The sequence below is a fragment of the Bidens hawaiensis genome, unplaced genomic scaffold, assembly GCF_021521415.1.
Source record: "Bidens hawaiensis isolate Kalapana, Puna unplaced genomic scaffold, B.hawaiensis_p1.1 tig00020911_1, whole genome shotgun sequence".
Taxonomy (NCBI): Eukaryota; Viridiplantae; Streptophyta; class Magnoliopsida; order Asterales; family Asteraceae; genus Bidens; species Bidens hawaiensis.
Genome location: NW_027493227.1, coordinates 316,924 through 330,939, shown reverse-complemented (window position 1 = coordinate 330,939; position 14,016 = coordinate 316,924). Strand labels below are relative to the sequence as shown.

General features: G+C 34.3%; 1 long non-coding RNA gene and 2 pseudogenes across 3 annotated transcripts; 1 reads left to right on the top strand and 2 right to left on the bottom strand.

The window, feature by feature from the left end:
- Nucleotides 1-1,789: 1,789 nt before the first annotated feature.
- On the bottom strand, nucleotides 1,790-2,602 carry LOC143562114 (uncharacterized). The gene is made up of 2 exons (XR_013140424.1): nucleotides 1,946-2,602; nucleotides 1,790-1,882 (listed from the first exon to the last, which is right to left on the bottom strand). It is a non-coding gene; the product is annotated as an uncharacterized LOC143562114 (long non-coding RNA).
- A 3,752-nt stretch (nucleotides 2,603-6,354) lies between these two features.
- Nucleotides 6,355-7,966, top strand: LOC143562117 (putative F-box/LRR-repeat protein At5g02930; annotated as a pseudogene). The gene is made up of 2 exons (XR_013140425.1): nucleotides 6,355-6,381; nucleotides 6,708-7,966. The product of XR_013140425.1 is annotated as a putative F-box/LRR-repeat protein At5g02930 (transcript).
- A 204-nt stretch (nucleotides 7,967-8,170) lies between these two features.
- LOC143562118 (uncharacterized) lies at nucleotides 8,171-9,722 on the bottom strand (annotated as a pseudogene). The gene is made up of 2 exons (XR_013140426.1): nucleotides 9,481-9,722; nucleotides 8,171-9,161 (listed from the first exon to the last, which is right to left on the bottom strand). The product of XR_013140426.1 is annotated as an uncharacterized LOC143562118 (transcript).
- Between the last annotated feature and the right edge of the window lie 4,294 nt (nucleotides 9,723-14,016).

Here is a 14,016-nt window from a genome sequence, read left to right as displayed (position 1 = left end):
GTCGTTTTAAATTAAGAAGCTAACTTATTTTTAAATAGGCCATTTTGTTAATAAACACATTTACACAACTTGAATGAGTTATTAGATCTTGTAAAATCCATGGTTGAAACAAACAAGCACTGTACCTTTAAATTGGTGTTTCGCTTATTGACACTAGCTTCGTATTACTCGTCGCAAGCGCAATTGTTGAAAAATGTTTTTTGACAATCCAGTTTTTCATGTTTGATTTTGCGTAATCAGATGGGTGATGCGAAATCTAAACTATAGTTGCATTTGTTATATCGAAACATAGTTGATTCAAAATGTACCGACATATGATATAATGGAAAGATTTCAAAAAAGACTCGCAAAAAACGACTTTAGGTATGATATATATTAAATTTGTAATGTTATTGAAACCTTGATTACTTTTTGTCTATTATATTTTGTTTATATAATAACCTTAGATTACTCCTTCGCACGTTAGGGTGTGTTGTGATTAGCGAGGCCGGGAGGTGAGCGAGTCAACTGAGTACCTTAGCATTCCATAGTGAGATGAGACCAGGAGGGGATCCAAACTAGTAATTGATGATTTACACATCCCTTAAGATTTCTCGATAGGTAGGTTTTAGTCATAGAGTTATGAGTTGTGAGTTGTGGGTAGGATTCTAGACCTAGGTAGTTGTTTCCCACATCATTTAAGTTTCTCATAAGTTGTCAGAGCTATCTATTCTGTTTATGTCATTGTTGATATATTTGATTTACTTATTGTTCGATTAAAAATCAATTATCTCAAATAATTCTTGTTAAAATCCTCTTTAACCAACCTTGATTCTTCAATTACTTGTACAAGGGTGCTAGCTTTCGATGTTGTCCATGATAAGTTGGATGCAAAGTTGTTGATCGTCCCCGAGTCGCTGACACCCGTGCTCAGCGGGTTTGAAACACGCACAATATAAGCAATAATGTCACGCGTGGCCTCTTGATTGTATCAAAGAACCCCGTATAAAGACACTTAATCTTATTGCATAATTGTTGGTACATTGTTTAAAAACACGAAATAATATCAAACAAACAAACAAACAGGTACCGAAAGAAGTAGTTATTCTAAATCTTGTTAGTTTCCGGGCAAAATCCTAATTGAATTTTGTTTCCATAAGCATGATACCTGAAACATGTAGGAAAATATGTCAACAAAAAGTTAGTGAATTAATAGGTTTGATAGACTGTATGTAACATGATATAAGTGCCAATTAATATAGTAACAATAAAAATTGCAATCAAACCTAACTGAGGATTTCGCCTACATATAGATCTTCAAACGTAAACAACTTTTGATATGTGATAATTATATTTTGGTGGTTATCGTTTTTACTCCAACCCAACATGTCATCAGAATAATAAATACCGGACGGAAATGAGAAAAAGATTTAAGTGTTAGAAACATAGTATTTGTTCTTCTTTTGGCTAATAGAATGTGCTTTTGTTGAAGGTACGGCTTCCAATCCATCAATGTGCTTCTAAACAAATGATGCATATAAACTGTTAAAATTTTTGGGCCGAATACGAAATATTTTTTGGGTTTTAAGTAAAAAAATATATTGTTAAGTTTAAACGATTAAATTTTTAAATAAGAGCTTACTTGGTTATCAGGTTATGATTTGAGCTGTGAAATTTTTTTTTGTATAAAAATAGACTTAAACGAGTTGGGTAATTAAGTTTAAACCTTAAAAATACATATTAACTTATACGATCCGAAACACTTGACCCGACCCATAAAGAACAATTAAAGTGCAAACCACGTTTTCCATTTCTTTTTTATTTTCTGCGTTTTAAATATATAGTTCGAGTCCATACGAAATTTTTGCGTTTTAAATATAAGTTTTGAGATATGAGGGATGACCTTACAATTAAAAGACGAAATTTATGCGCTTTAAAATATAAGTTTTGAGATATGAGGGATGACCTTACAATTAAAAGACGAAATTTATGCGTTTTAAATATAAGTTGGGAGATATGAGGGGTGACCTTGACTTGCTAAGGTTCGAGTCATGATCTCATCTGATTTTACCGGCTTCTCGTTGTCGTGCCGTTTGGCAGGCGTGGGGGTCGGGTTTTATCCGGGGAATCCCTCAATAGGTGGACCGCTAGGGGCTCCGTTTGTCCGGACTCGTGGCCGGCTCAAGCTACCTTTAGCCAATGGGGAACGCGTACGAAGTACTTGGCATTACTTAGTTGGTCATTAAAAAAAAATTTACGTTTTATTAGGAGTTTAGTTTTCATTAGTTGATCCATGATCCTACGTTCCTTTTGGCTTAGTTTCATGCACTTGTATGGCAATTTAATGGCTATTATCCCATGTTCCTTTCACTTTGAAGATATTTTAGCATGATAACAAAGGTACCTTGTATAGGCTAGGGGGATAGATACAAACTATAGAAAATAAAACGTAACATTATCCAAATAAAAGATAAATAAAGAGAAAAATGGTTTGCTACGAGGCCTTTTACCGTGCACTCATGTTTTGGTTATCAACCTTTGGATATTCATATGTGTGTTTTACAAGTATACATCATATTATAATACCCAATTTAAAAACATCTACAATAGTAGCTTGATAATAACTAATAAGGCAATACGTAGTGGGGCAAGAAGGAGGGGCGAAAAGGGGCGAGAGGTTTTGGAACACCCCCCCTCCCCCCGGGCGACTTTTGGGTCAAAAGGGACGGGGGCGGAGGGTTATTGTCGCCCAAAGTTGTTTAAAAATAATAATATTTTAGCAATTTGACCGTTGTCAAACGGTCAAAAATAAAAAAAAAATAATTAAAACAATATATTTATATATCTATATAAACATAAACATTCTTCTTCATTTCATATCCTTCTTCTCCATTTCATATCTATAAAAACATAAACCTTCTTCAAAAAATCTAGCAAAATGAATCCTAGAAACAACCCGAACCAACCGAATTACGTGGAACTCAACGCTACCATGAGAGAAATCATCAGAAAACAGGAAAAGTGTGTCCAGGAACTCAACGATGCCATGAGAGAAACCAACAAACAACAAGAAAAGATTTCCGCTATGTTGAAATTGCGGAAATGAGTAAAGAATACGAATCCCTCAAAGCGGCCGGGTTACACGAAGAGGCCGCATAATTGCAACGACAACGAATTGAAAAAATGCGCGAATATTATGGATATTAGTATTTTTTTTGTATTTCTTTTTAATTTTATTGCATTTTTATTTAATTATTTAAATAAACTGGTTTCTATTTGTTTAGTTTAATTATAAAAAGAAAATAATAAAAAAAGATACTGTGAGCCCAGTTTGTAGCCCCTACACCATTGCACCCCAAAAACAAATTCTCACCCCTTGCTAACTGGGCGCCACATGTCGCAATTCGCCTCCATTTGTAGCCCTTCACTACACATAGCATAAGGAGAAACGATTGTCAATTTTGACAGTTGGATTCCGATTAATTGTCACTACTAGAGGGTAACTAGATCATTAGTCCTTTCTTGGGTGAAACTTCCTATTAACAGTCCAATTGATTCGATACAATCGTTTTTCGAACTACATGTAAAACAAAGTATCAAAAGAAAAAAGGTAAGGTTATCTAGGCAATTTTGGCGGTGTCATTGTGGTTAATTTGGAAAGCAGGAAACGAGAAAATTTTCAAACATAAAGAGTGCTTGGCCTCAAAGTTGTTAGAAGATATAAAGCTTTGTTGTTTCTCTGGGTGATAAAATAGAAATAAGAGAGCAAACTTGGGTTGAGAGACTTCAGACTTGGTACAAATTTAACTTCTTAAATTTTCCGTTGTAACTCACATTGTAGTTTCTAGGTCCTGTTTCTCTTATAATATTTATGGACTCTTTGAAAAAATAAAAAATATAAAAGCATCTTTAGTTGAATCCCAACTCAATCTGTTTAATTTAAACTTGAATTGCTCACTTTACATGATGTTGAGTTGTTGACAGTAAAAAAAGAAATAATAAAAGTACAATTGTACTTTACTCAATAAGAAAAGGCAGATCACTTTCAAAGCTTTCACGTCTTTAAGATAGGAAGTACAACTCTAGAGCACATAGACCACATGATATCATAGAGCACATGTATGCACACAAAAATTGGTGAGAATATGTTTTTTTTTTAATAACGACCAACAACAATATATAAATACATACCAACTAGCAAGGGACCAGACCACCAAACAAAACAATCAAGAAACACCAAGTTTCACCAAAACAACGAAATAACACAAAACCACCAAATCACAGTATAAACGCACGTTAAGGGTGTGTTTGGGATTCCTTATTTTCCTTTCCTTTTGACTTATTTTGGGATTCCATGTTTCCATGTCTCCTTACCAACAAGGCAAAAATAACGGTTTTTAATAAGTTAGAGTTTGCTAACTTATCTCCTTATATGATTAGAATACTCGTTACATCATTCCAAGTTTCATTCCACCCATTGCTAACTTATGTCCTTTTGGTCATTTAAATCAATAAGCTAAACCAAACACTTTTTAAAAACCAACATATTTTCTTATGTTAATCCAAACATTTTTTTAGAAACTTCTTATCAGAAAGTCATAAGACATTTTCAACTTATCCCAAAAAGGCCCTTATATACCTAAAATAAGGAATCTCAAACACCTCCTAAACTTCCCAAGAAGGACTAGTGTTCATGCCCCTATTTTTAACCCAAATAAAAACATAAGTACATTTTACTTTCATACATCGGTCCTTCATAGCACCCTTAATTATAGACCACAAGTAAGATCTTTCATATCTCCACCTCCTAGGCTATATTTGCATAAATATGGGGAACAAATAGTTTGGGCCTCCATCACAGTAATATTAGCCCAATGCCACCCAGGGATGACTGAGGATGAGGTGGCAAAAATAAGAACCATTATGGCCCCCGATTTGTTGGAACGAAATTGGAGAGATACAAATTACCGGTCCCGACCTTGGTTAGGAAACCACCAATCGCATTGTCCTTATTCGTCAAAATCTCTTGCTGCTCGTAGCCATCAAAAGAGTCATGTCAATAGACGACAAAGCTTCTCGAATTCAGCGTTAGTGATCAAGTTCTCCTCATAGCATCCCCTTGGAAAGGGGTAGTTCGGTTTGGTAAAAGAGGCAAACTATCTCCTCGATTTGTTGGTCCATTCAAGATCGTTAAAAGAGTTAGTAGAGTTGCCCGCAAGAGCTATCTAATGTTCACCCAAACTTCCACGTATCAAATCTCAAGAATTCTTAGCCCGTGTGGGCTTGAGATTCAGACTGATGACTTCGCAAGGCCTAACTCAAATTATTCATTACCAATATTCAATCAAAGTGCCATAAATGAGGATTAAACTTGAATCTAATTAAAGAACCCAATCCGACCCACTCAACATTTCTATCCAAGCTTCACAACTAAAATCCTCCCATGAATTTTATTTTTATTCGTCTTTTGATTATCAAAAAAGTGAGCCATTATCAAAAACCATTTACTACCCGACCTGTAAAACCAGTCTAACCAGTTAATTTCCGTAAAAAAGAACTGACCGGTTAATCGATTTGTGCACCTCTAACTTATACCGTTACTAACAAAATAAGTATACACTTTTATAATGAACACAACAAATAAGTTAATTTTATTTGTATGTTAACTAGATTATTACCCCGTTGCGCCGGGCAGGTCGGTAAATCCGGACGTTGGTAAAACACAAGCGTTACTGGTCTTAAGTGTTGAGGCGGTAAATTGACATGAATTCTGTCGGTTTATGTTATGTGTGTTATTGTACGGGAACCAAAACAAAAAAGTTATAAAAATTGAGATGAGCCAATGAGGTGGCGTCGGTCGGTAAAAGTCTAGCATTGGTAGAACCCTAGTGTTGTTGATCCCTGACGGTGAGTCTATGTAAATTAGTTGGTTTTTTTCACGTTCGTTACGAAACCGAGAAAAAAAGAATTGACATTCGGTCAGTATTCGCTGTGTTCGTTACGGTACTGGAACTAAAACAAAATGCGGTAAGTCTACGTATATTATGTCAGTTTCTGTAATGTTCATTATGGTATGTCGGTTTCGAAACTAAAATAACACGTATAAAAAACATAAAAACTCATTAGAAATATAATTATTAAATTTAAAACAAAAGACGAAACAAAAAAATATATAAAACACTTGGTCCAATGGCACACTACCAAGTGGACCAATCGTGTTATAACATCACCAAAATTTCTATTTATATATATTTAGTAATTTTTTCCTTAATAATAATAATACCAGGAAGCCCAAGCAAACTTGATAAATAGCGAAGCCATACACCGGTTGTTGAATCAAACGCTACAATTGTAAGAATCCTTTCGATAATAACTAAAATTAATCAGCATCGCCACCGGCCGGTAAGTACATGTTGGATTTGATTTAATTATATAGGGTTTATTCATCTCTAGATCGATTTATATACATACACCATATATATGTAATCTCTGTAGGAGCAATTTGAATTAGTTAGTTAGTCAATTGAATAAACTGCTGCTGTTGTTGCATATGTGTTGTTTGATCTTATGCTTGATTGTTAAGTTAAGGCAGTAGTTGACTCGTATTACTTCGGGTTATACTAGTTATGCTATAATAATAATAATAATAATAATAATAATAATAATAATAATTACTATAGTACAAAAGTTATATTGTTAACATAATTACTCTAGTACACTGCGTGCAGATAAGAGACATGGCGGTTAAAAGGTTACGTGAAGAAGAAGAAGAAGAAACATTGGACAGGCTATCAGGATTGCCAGAATCCTTGCAGCTTCACATTCTTTCTTATCTTGACGCCAGACAAGCTGTTCAATCATCGGTGTTATCGAAATCATGGGTCTCTACATGGACTCGTATTCCGGTTCTCAATTTCACTTCCTGTGGCTTAGATGACTTTGCCTTCAAGGTTTTAGATCGTCGTCGTAAAGACGTGAAGTTGGATAAGTTAACCTTTAAACATGACGGAGAGTGCGGTGACGAGCTTTTACAAACAGTTTTCGATTACGCGTTTTCACACGGTGTCCAAGAACTAGAAGCAAACATCCGAGAAATCAGGACCTGGCCGACCCCGACCGGGTCATCGGATTCACTAACAAGCTTGAAATTTACAAGCGGAACAACTGCACGTTTTTGGAACCAAGATCGTTAACATCGTTTAAGAGTCTCACCAATTTATATCTCAAAGGGGTTACTATTAATGATCTTGATTCGTTCTCACGGTTTCCCGTGCTTGAAAAGTTAAAATTGCACTTTTGTTCGCTTACAACCGAGGGCAATGCTTTGAATGTACACGCCCCTCAACTTTCCGAATTTACTATCTTGTACTACTACAAGCAGTCTGTCCGTCGCTGTAAATTCATGACTCCGAAACTTAAATATTTCGAGTGGCAGGGGAGTGATATCCCGAAGTTGACGGGCAATCTCCCTATTCTTGAGACGGTGGTCATCGACTACAATGGTTATTGCCGCCAAGAGAAAGAAAAGACGATGTTTGATGATCTTCTGATGTTGTTTAAACCCTTACGCAATGCCAGATCGCTTACTCTGTTCTCGCCTGTTGTCCATATACTCACGCTGTTTCCGTTGAATGAATCTTCGCCACCTTTTCCCAAGTTGAAGCGTTTGAAGCTAGATCTTGTAGCTTTTCGCAATCCAGAAGTGTTTGAACGCCCGTGCGGGTCGTTGATGGATTTGTTAGAGCTTGTTCCGGAATTGAAAGCTTACTTGCTACCCAAGTCGCAAGATACCGTCTATAAAGTAATGGTGCCAGAAGACCTCGCTGCTAAAACAATAAAAAAGCTAGAGGAGGAGTTTTATTTCTTTCTTATGAACCTACCTAAACCTTAAGTATTCAAGTGTTAACTTATTTCTTTTTGCTTCATGTTTAGCTATTTCATGAATAATAATATTGTGATGTCTACTTCTTTATCTACAAGCGCGAAAGATGTTTCTTTGATCTTTACCTCATGTAGTTAAGTTCGTTAAGTAACATGTCTGATCGTGTCTTAAACATGTATCCAGTTGAAACCCCTACATAGACGACAACTCTTTCCGAAATTTTTATAGGGAACACAACGATTACTCATAAGGAGATATATAGTCAAAGCTCCATGACAACGTTACTTAAAACCCGAATTGTATTCATAATCGTACTGGTCATCGAACCGGCCTACACAGACCGATTTTAAAATCAGACGATGTCATAAATAATTTAAAAATAAGTAATATAGATATGTTACTTACAGTTAGATCGCATATGCATATTTACATGAAAAATCCAAGAATAAAAAAAATTAGCAATTTTTGAGAAACAAATGATTACATTTCACAATTTCCATTGTTAAAATCTTCCTGACCGATAATGGTCAAACTTTTGACTTTACACCCGAGTCTAACTCAGATGCAAAAGCTAAAGTTGACCGAAGCAACTTCTGTGAAGTACTTGACATGAATGACATCATAGGAATTGGGTTCTTTGAAGAACTCGTTTTATCTGCTAAAAAGTCAACTTTGACCTCGTTGACCACACTGACCGTTGGACCGGACCGCGAACCCTCACCAACCACATCGCTTATCCGAGACCTTTCAACTCGGTTGCTGATTCTGAACGAATATCCACCATTTGAGTTATCCAAATCAGGTTTTTTACCAAATGACAGAAAATTAATACCATGAGGGACTACGGTGGGCGTTTTGGTAATTTGACTAATTTCTTCAGAATCATGTACCACCGCCACCGGGGGGCCTTTCGTTTTCTCTTCAGATTCTTGAACTAGCGGGGGCATTTTGGTAATTTCCTTGACCTCAGAATCTACCTTAGAAGATGAGCTGGATTCTAAACCAGTTTTTTACCAAACGACAGAAAGTTTATACCACGAGGGACTACCGTGGGCGTTCTGGTCATTTTTTCAGAATCATGTATCACTGCGGGCCCTTTCGGTTTTTCTTTAGAATCTTGATTTAACAGGGGCATTTTGGTAGTTTCCTTGGCTGCAGAATCTACCTTAACATCAACAGATTTGGGTACTAAGCAAGACTTTGTTTCTACTTTTTTAGAACCCGAATTTGAAGGCGTTTTTTGTTCAGGCTTTGACTTGTTTGACTCATTTATGGAGTCTTCACTCGGTAGTGCCTGAAACTGATAACAAAAGAGCATTAACTCGATATACATCCCTCTGAAAGTTGATTTTTATAGTATTTTTCTTCAAAATATCATATTTACACTTCTAATACACGATTACGAATTTCACGGTGACTAAAATTTATTCATATTTGCTTATTCAATGAATCAGATTTTTACAAATAACCAACTTTTATTTTATTTACTATAAAATGGATCAAATATGATAATTTACTGTTTTGTAAGAGTAAATATGATATTATGAAATTTAGAATGATAGATATAAGTTATAACAAACTTTTTAAGGAAAATAATGAGTTTTACTTTCATTGGTTACCTCATGCGAAAACATACAATCTGAACCTCGATTGCACGACCCTTTGGCATCTTCCGTTCATATAGTGACGACAATAAGTTATTTTTTTCTCTTTAATCACCGGTTGAAGTTTCAATCTCTTGATACCAAGTTTTCTGTTATTTTCGGCTCGTTTAAGTCTATCTTTCTTCTGAAAAACATTAAAATGGTGACGAGGTTACTTGGAATAATTCATGTAATGGGAAATAAACTTAAACCAATAAAACCAAAATAGGCATACATCAAAAGGGATAAATATAATTAACTTTCCCATTACTCTGCTGTTTTAAAATGTGTATATTTTTGTTTGTGGACAATAAATATGGAAATAAAAGAGTAGAAATTTTCTTTTCATTAAGTTTGGAAAAAAATCAGTTACTTCAGTACTTAACCGACGACAACCAACTAGAAAAAAATAACATAAAAAATGCAAAATGAATGAAAATGAGTACCTTGTTAGCAGAAGCATCAACAACTTCTTGAGAAGCATTCTCACCAAGCAATGCTACATTTTCAGGACGGGTTGTTGGGTCAACAGACTTCTTTGACTTGTTACTTCTCTCTTCTTCAGTACACGGTCCCTGCCTCTTTCTAGTATTTTGGGCACCACTATCCTGTCATGCACGGATATAGAAGCCGGAAATAACCATGTCAAACAGGGTATCTATTGATCATGTAATGTTTTTAATAAAATATTGTTGTTGCAATAGTTATCAAGAAGTTGATACCAGCAGCCTCTATTAACTATTACGAACGAACCAAATAAACATTAAGTCAAATAAAAAAGTGATAACTCTTACTACTACTGCATTTGACAGTTTCAAATCCAAGATTTTGAGTCATTTTGTACAACCAAATAAGCGTTGTTTACAACCAGAAGCTGCATATCTCTAATCTGGTTTCCTTATATAAACCTATTTATCAAGTAAACCTTTCAGAATTTCTTCATCACTTATGTTGTTTTCACATATAAACCTTCTACAAATCCCAACTTTGACCAATTTTGACATGAGGCGCCCCCTGATGCGCTTTCCTTGGAGCCTCGCGCATCAGGCACACCTTTTAAACTTTCAAGAGATGAGCTAGAAAGCTGATTTCTACCCTTTTTTTCAGATTAATTTACAAAGAATAATGGGTATTAACATTGTGCTTGTTAATACTCAACCAGTTTGCTATGCCTATCTGCATAACGGTATGTATATGCAGCAGTTGTCTATGGGTTAAAACTAGTTCATTATTTAAAAACATATATTCCGGGTAACCAAACCATCTGAAATTTTCTAAAATCACTATCAAAACTTGCCGGATAATTTCTGATGGATTTCTGGTTCCAAAGAAAAACTCATTACCATTCAAAAACTAATAATATTGCAGTTTCAGGCACGGTCGTAAAAATCCGGATTAGGACCCGATTAATCTCAATTAATCCCGCTTAATCGCTAGATAATTAATATTTATTAATTATTATTATATTATTTATGCAACTTGACCCTCTCATCTTTGAGAATTTAGTTTTGGTTTTGGTTTTTTTCGATTTTCCTATATGGGCTTGAAAATTTTGGGCTGAAAAAAAAATTAAATCTCGGGTTCTAAAATTTTCTAAAATCACTATCCCAATCCGAAAACTTGACAGGTAATTCGTTTACGAATTTGAGTTCCGATGAAAAACTCATTTAACATTCAAAAGCTAATAATTTTGTAGCTACAGACATGGTTGTAAAAATCCTGATTAGAATCTGATTAATCCAAGTTAATGGGGATTAATCCCCAAACTCATTACCATACAAAAAATAATAACTTTTTGCAGTTACAAGCACGGTAAAAAAAACTCCCAATTAATCCCAATTAAACAGCCCACCCTATTATTAATCGGTAGTCCCTACCCCATCTTTGAGAGTTTATTTTTGGTTTTCTAGTTTGAATTTGGTTCAATTTTGGGCTTGAAAATTTTGGGTTGAAGAAAAAATCCGGTTTCAGAATCAAATTAAATCATTCAGTTAAAGTTTCATTTTTTTTAGTTTGGTTCGGTTTATTTCAATATTTGGGCTTGAAATTTTTGTGTTGAGAAAAAAAGTTTGTTTGGGTCAGTTTTGAGCTCAAACTAAACTAAAAACGGAAATCATCGTCAGAGTCTAGGACTCCATTCTCAGTCAGCCAGTCAGTCTCCAAATGTGTTCGGAACCTATATAGATAAATACTTATTATATAAATTTACTTGGAACTATAATAATAATTACTTTCTCTACACCAAATACACCTTTAAACACCAGAAAAATAAAAGTTTATAAAATATAAATGCAAAAATATTATAAAAATTGTGGTGAACCAATGAGGTGGCGTCGCTCGGTAAAACCTGAGCGTTGGTAAAATCCGAACGTTGTCAATCCTGGAGGTTAAGGTGATGAGTCTATGCAAATTCAGTATGTTTCCGTCAAGTTAGTTACGGTAATGGAAGCCAAGACTCAAAATGGTTTGAACATTTTAGGCCAAAATTATTGTGAATCAATGGGTGATTGGGCAATTCTAGCATGTGTCGTACCTACAACCTTTTGAGAGCTAGGTGGGTCCATCCTCACAATATATTTGCAGAGAATAAAGTTAGTTGTAGAAACACGTGATAGGAACCAAAAGTTTAAAATAATATGTTATATAATATATGGCTTTTTACCTTAATTTTTTTATTTTCTAGAACGACACGTAATATACTCATAATTAAGTCATATTTGCCGCATAGATCTATGACTTAAGTCTATGTATAGAGGAAATACACATTACTACTATAATGCTTCTTGAGACAATCATACAATATATGCATACAAAATTTGGGATAAACTTTATACATTTAGAATGTGGCGTGTTGCGGTGGTGTGTCGACATGGATTTGGCTGGTCTAGGTTATGTATTTGCGGTAACAGATTTAAAACAAAAAGGTTGGTAAAAAAAATCGACCGTTGTTGGTATTGGGATTGGAAACGGTGAGTCGACGCGAATTCAGTCGGTTTCGGTTAGGTTCATTACGGTATCGGAACTAAAATTAAAAAGGTCGGTAAAACTCGGGCGTTGTTAGTCTCGGGCTTTGTGCCGGCGAGTCAACATAAATTCAATTAGTTTCAATTGTGTTCATTACGGTAACGAAACTAAAAAACATAACGTTGACGTGGCACAATGCCGGACCACCACTTGGCCCAGTGGGATGCCTTGTGGCACCAAACGTCTATTTATACATGTTAGGTAATAATTATACTGTAAATTTTGGAATATATATATTATATTACAATTCAATGTTATTTATATTAAAAGAACTTACGGTTGTTATAAAAAAATTGATTAAACTTAAACATAATAAACATAATGGTGCAATAATACATACTTTATAGATATGTTATCTGCGATACGACCTGACATGAAATAAAGCGGGTTAGGGTTTAGGCTAAAGATGCTTGTGTAAAAGACGGATTGAAACAGTAATAACATAATTACATTAGTTTTATGTGAATTATGATTAATAAATATATTGTAAATGTTGTTTTTGTAGGTTACAAGGTTATATTGTTTCTTTTCATATCGTTTGTTAAATTTTTCTTTACCATATCTTTAGCATCTAATATAATAAAACTTAAAAAATAAATGAAAAATTAAAATATATATATAACCCATTGTAAAAAAAACTTAACTTTCATTCAAAAATGGAAAAAAAAATTTTAATGAAAATACCTATAGAATAAACAAAATGATTAGGGTGATGTAATTAAAAAATAATAAAAGGAAAATATTGATTAATAATTAAACTACTTGTATAGAGGTGAGTGTTGTAGATTAAGGTGTCAAAAAAAACAACAATATAACACCGTAAATAATAATAATGATAATAATAATAATAACATTAACATGTATAAGGTACGTATATTTACTTTTAATAGATTTGTCAATAATTAATAAGAAACCACCTAACTTTACTTTAGTATTTTATTTTATTTATATAATTATAGTATTATCAGGTGTATTCAACTTTTTGGGGGAGGTATGGTGATGGGAGAGAGAGAGAGAGAGAGAGAGAGATAAAAAGAGAGAAGAGTGAGTAGAGAGAGAGATAGATGGTATTAATAAATAAATACTTCTAAAATTTTTAACGGGTCGGGTTTGGGTTGATCAATTCTTAAAATGGGTCGAGTTCGGATTAACATTTTTAAGAAAACGGATCGTGTTAATCGAAAAAAAACCTATATTTTATATTTTTCGTGTCGTGACGGGTCGTGTTCCACGGAAATCAGGGAATAACCCCAATTTTCTACCGGTTCTATTTTAAGTGGTTTAGCATTTGGGAAAAAATGAGAAAAAGTAGAATGACATCTTTATGTTTGTGGAAAAATAAAAAACCCAAAAAAATTAAAGAAAGCTAATGTTACATTAGAAAGAAAAAATATGGGAACATGGGATGACTGCCTCCCCTCTAACATTGATACATTTTGGTTTAAACTAGTGTTTATGTGACATTTGTTAAATTTGGGCCTCGATTGT